This window comes from Brachyhypopomus gauderio, chromosome 1 (assembly GCF_052324685.1).
Source record: "Brachyhypopomus gauderio isolate BG-103 chromosome 1, BGAUD_0.2, whole genome shotgun sequence".
NCBI lineage: Eukaryota > Metazoa > Chordata > Actinopteri > Gymnotiformes > Hypopomidae > Brachyhypopomus > Brachyhypopomus gauderio.
Genome location: NC_135211.1, coordinates 25,361,384 through 25,367,383, shown reverse-complemented (window position 1 = coordinate 25,367,383; position 6,000 = coordinate 25,361,384).

The window sequence follows — 6,000 nt, the reverse complement described above, 5'->3', positions numbered from 1 at the left end:
AGTGATTTACGGTGTTGCACGCTACCCCACTTGCCTGTGAAGCACACAATAAATCACACTGCCATCTAGAGGGGAGACTCATACATCACACTGCCATTCAGGGAGAACAGTGTTAATGTCACTGGTTTACAAGGTTTTTGTTTCCTTAATAATTTTTGGTGGGCCAGATAGAATTTCTCATGCTGAGCACAGAACTAACTTCAAAATTGTCACATCACGTAGAGTTTTTGAGAAACGGCCAATTTTGTTTCAACTGTTGTGAAATTTTGAAACACAAGTATAATGAAGTATTTTGCATAATCATATGCATACAGGTTTTCTTGCTCGACAGCAGCTTATGTTCTTTTTAGGTTGAAGTCATATTTTTGACAGCCATAACCAATGCAAAATATAACAGACACTTGCTTTGTTAAAATACAGCAAAAAAAGTCTTTCTATGTAACTTCTGTGTCAATGACCATTTCATATCAGTGAAACTGTTGAATTTAAAGGCTGTGGATATATTTGGTATAGTTTCTGAAATGTCTCGCCAATGTCGCAATAGCCGTGACACGTTTTGTTACATATGTGGTGAGTTCACTCTGAAAACACAGAAAAGGAGTATGACTGCACTCATTAAGAAAGCATATGAGTTATACTTCGGGTGCAAAATTGGTGACCAGGACAAAGCATGGGCTCCTCATATATGTTGTGCATCTTGCGCTACCAGTCTGCGAGCTTGGTTGAAGGGTGTGCGACCATCCATGCCATTTGCCGTGCCAATGATATGGAGGGAGCAGAAAGATCATGTTACTGATTGCAACTTCTGCATGACAAATGTGTCGGGATTTTCTTCAAAGAACAGGAAGTTTATTGAGTACCCGAACCTTGCCTCGGCAATGAGACCAGTGCCTCACGATGATAGTCTTCCAGTTCCAAAAGCGCCAGAGGATTGGACACTAGAGGACGAGGATGAGGAGGCGATGATGGACAACTCAATGCAGATGCAAGCTGCTGATGATCATGATCCAGACTTCGTGCCATCAACATCCAGCGAGCCTCATTTAATATCTCAGGCAGAGCTGAACGATTTGGTGAGAGATCTGGGTTTATCGAAGAGTCAGGCAGAACTGCTTGGATCAAGGCTACAAGGATGGAATCTTTTGTCACCAGGTACAAAAACTGCAGTATTACGCAACCGTCATCAAGACTTGACAAAATATTTCAGCCAAGTTGACAGTCTGACTTTTTGCTGTGACATCAATGGATTGTTTTCTGCTCTTGGATGTGACCATGACCCAACAGAATGGCGACTGTTTATTGACTCATCAATCTTAAGTTTGAAGGCTGTTTTGCTGCACAACGACAATATCTACCCTTCCATACCTGTCGGACATGCCGTTCATATGAAGGAAACGTATGAAAACATGCAGCTTCTGCTCAAGCACATTCAGTACTCGAGGTACAACTGGAATATATGTGGCGATCTAAAGGTTGTTGCAATTCTACTGGGTCTGCAGCTTGGTTACACCAAGTATTGTTGTTTCCTTTGCGAGTGGGACAGTCGAGCAAGAGATTCACATTATGTCAGGAAAAAATGGCCACCCCGCAAGAAATTGGTTCCAGGGCAGAAGAATGTTGCACATGACCCACTGGTAGATCCAAAGAAGATATTTCTTCCACCTTTACACATCAAACTTGGACTAATGAAAAACTTTGTTAAGGCAATGAACAAGCAAAGTGAAGCCTTTATTTACTTGCGCCAGATGTTTCCACGCATAAGTGATGCCAAGATAAAAGAAGGTATTTTCGTTGGCCCACAAATCCGAGAAGTGATGCAAGATAGTCACTTCGACGGCCTTCTGCAGGGTAAAGAACATGTCGCATGGACGGCCTTCAAGAATGTTGTTTGTAACTTTCTAGGCAACTACAAGGCACCAAACTATGTCGAACAGGTCGAAAGTCTGCTTCAGGCATACAGATCGATGAAATGCAACATGTCACTGAAAATATATTTTCTTCATTCCCACTTGGATTTTTTCCCAGCCAATCTCGGCGACGTCAGTGACGAACATGGTGAAAGGTTTCATCAAGATATTGCCAAGATGGAGAAACGATACCAGGGCAAGTGGAATCTGTCTATGCTGGGTGACTATTGTTGGACTCTCATTCGTGAAGTGTCAGACATTGATTACAAACGAAAATCTGCGCCAAAACATTTTTAATTTTGTTTACTGTTGCTGACATTGTCATCATAGTGTATGACGCTAGAGATATGATGCGGTTTAACACATAATCACATTTTTCTGGCAAACTCTACGTGATACAGACATTCTACATAGATATTTGTGTTCAGTTTGTTAAAATCTATTTGTTCACCAAAAATTGTGCAGGAAACAAAATGTTCCACAAAATTTGTTTACCAGTGTGTCCAGTGTGTGCAACGGTATGAGATTTTCACGGTATGATAACCATCTCAGAAAATACCGCGGTATCACGGTTATGACGGTATCACAGTTTGTTACATATATTATTAAAAGATACACTGACCCTTAAAGAAATTACAACAAAAGTTTTTTTGTTCAATGAACTATTTATTGTAGAAACCTGGAACTATTGTATACAAAATGTCTCCTTTAAAAAAATAAGCTGTACACGTGTTTATATAAATACTACAAAATTAGAGAAAGCTAAATCATGGATTTCAGTACAATTAAATACATACATTTTTTTCCTAAGTTGTTGAGCGGGGGGGGCAAACGTAACACTCGTGACGGAGTGTTTTTTCAATAGCCCTGAAATAAATGCTCCGGTTTTTATTTTTGTCCGTATCCATTTTATCAGGAATTAGATTGGGTCCGGACAGGACTGCGTTCGGTTCCGGATCCGGACCGCGGTCCGCCAGTTGAGTACCCCTGCTTTAGACTGGGCTTTAAGGTTTGTACAAATCTCTCAGCCAGTCCATTTGTGGACAGGTGGTAAGGTGCTGACAATGTGTTGAATTCCATTTATTTTGAGTAAAGCCTCCATCTCTTCAGCGACAAACTGGGTCACTCAACAATGACTACAACAATGTAGCACCACATTCTCTATTGGCTTTTATTATTTACGTAATAGGACTAATTTTTGAAGTTCTTTAGTAATGCTTAACTGCAATATATTTTTATTACAGTATTAATTTCTGATATAAAACCAGCATAAACAATGTTACATGACGGTTTTAGCAAAGCATTGTGCAATATTTTGTGAAGAAGCAAGAAAAATTGCTTCTTTTATTGCAGCAACACCAGCTCAAACAGGCAGTGCATCAATATCGCACGAGAGAAAAACTTTTCACTCTTACAAACACCTATATAAGGCACAACCTCACTCACCTCTAAATTCTAGCTACTAGACATGGTAACGGTGCCTTAGGAGCGGTAAATAGCCCGAACTGCAAATAAACTAACATTGACTCAGTTAAGCTAATCGGTTGGTTCATTAACATGGCAGTTTCCTCTCACATTTTAACATAACATTTACTTAAAAAATGAAACATGCATGTTAATCGTGTAGGTTAAATCTCTGCTGTGCTCTGCTGAAAAACGTTTGACTTGCTGATGTCACTGCTCATGCGTGGATCCTGCAAGTGACCTTTTACTTGCTGTTTTCAGTTTAGCTTCTCACAAAAAGGAAAAATTACAAAAACGTTGTAAATGTTACTTTGCTATTTAGACTAATATTTACAAATGTATTTGAAGACAAACAATTACAAAGAAACACCAAGTATTGCATATAATTTTATGTGAAATTCTTAAGTAACTAGCCTGCACTAGATTATTCTTTTAGATAGTACTTAAATAAACTTAGTTATATTTACAAAGTCAAAAAATCATTTTTTTACAGTGTAGTTGTAGACCTCATGATGGCCACGTCCGGCCATTTGCTGTGCACGTCCACCAACACCTCTCGCTGCAGCCTGCAGGAAGGCGGAGTTGGACATCCAACCCCGCCCACATCCAACTCCACCCTCTTCTCAAGTCCGAAGCCACGCCCATGTTACGTTCGAAACTCGGACTGTTTTTGCTTCCAGTAAACAGAACTTCCAGAACTTCCAGGTTTTAATTAGTTTAACAGATGCCAAGAAAATCACTCACATGTTATTGACCAAAATGTATGTTTTTCTTTATTATCCCACATGAATAATTTAAGTCTTAGAACAATCTTTTTAGATGTTTCTTGAATAGTTTAATTGACAGTTCTGAATATGTACAGGACATACAAATGATTGAAATTACATTACTCTCTTACCCAAAGGTACAGCAATAAAATAAATATTAATGTAGCAACAGTGGTTGTAAAGTTCCTTTACAACTTTACTAAAACAAGGCACAGGGAAAGGCACATGATAAGACACTGAGCCATCGTCAGTGTCCTTGGGGTGCGTGGTGGCAACATCATAATGTGCTTAGCCATTAGTCAGAATAGTGTTCATCGTGCCACTCTTGGTCTCTACAACACTGCCATATCACTAGAGTTGCTCAGGTGTGTCGCCATTTGCGAAAGTGGGCTGCGCTGCTTGAGTACACTAAACACCAACATTACTATTACACCCAGTGCTTAATTTGTAAATCAAACGATGCCGGAACGCAAACAGCGGCATGAGACAAGGGGTCACTGAGGCCAACAATGTCACCGGATCGCACACAAAGCCCAACGCTTAGGCGCACAAATGTCAAAATAACAAGCCAATTCGTATATATATAAATTACTTTTAAATTATTGTTTAGTGTTTTAGTTTAGTGTATTAATTAGTGTTTTATAAGTGTTTTAAGCACAGAAGTGCATTTTAAGTGCATTTTCAAGTACTTTAGCCTAAATTCCAGCACTTTTCAAATCTGAAACACAAAGCAACATTAAAATTGGTCAGGTAAATGTTCCTTCCCCTGTTTTTGAGGGGTGTTCTTTATACTACCACATCGTTTCAGGAGGACACTAAAAAATGTGACGTGCGCGATGTGTGCGGAGTCGCGCGCTACGGTCACTCACGAAAGTATAACTAGCTTTATGGGAGACACGGAAAGGCATAGCTAAAAAGGAGAGCTCTTATGTGATTTAAGAATGTGGATTTTGTGTTTAAAAATGTCTTTTATAGAATTATTTGTTCAATTAATTGGTTCAACGCAGACAGATTTCTTCATAACTTATAATTGGGTCAGTTTCTCCGCTGGCTTGCTTTTTACCGGTAATAAGCAAACGCACACGGTATGGTAACCGTGCATTTTAATACCGTGGTATACCGTGAAACCGGTTACCGCTGCAACCCTAATTGTAATGTATTGTAGTCATTATGCTGCTTGTAATTTTGTACTGTAAAGCGTCTTTGAGTGTCCTGAAAAGCGCTATACCAAATAAAATGTATTATTATTATTATTATAAAGCCTTTCGGTTACAGCTAGCAGGGGCAGACTGGCATACATTGCTACCGGGGATTTCCCCGGTGGGCCGATGGGTTAGTGGGCCGGTGGGCCGCTGGCCGCCGGTGGTTTAACTCAGCCCGTGGAGGAGCCACTGCCGCGCACTGCGGCCCCGGCCCGTAGTCACGCTGCTGTTTAACGGTGTCTATTACCTCCCTCGCTCCAGTCAGGCAAACCTGCTCAGCGTGGCCGCGGTCTGAGCCTGTAAACACATGAACGAGTTGGACCGCGGCTGCGGACTGGGCCAGCTGATGCGGGCTGACAGTATTCAGCGGAGATCAGAAAAAAACCAACTTGTCCCAGAAAATACGGGCCGGACTATGAAAACATACAGCAGTTTAAATTGTAGATAACATGTTATTTTAAATGTACTGCTGTCGCCTCTGCAACGTCTAAGGCAAATTCCCTTAACACGGTTAACACGGATGCAAGTGGCGGTCTTCAAGGTTCCAGAGCACTGTGCACTGTTTTTTTAAAGCTATTGAAATTCTTAGATTAAAACTAACCACCACAAATAGGCAAGAGGAAGAAATACCCACGTTAGAGTTGTAGGTTGTTCTTTAGG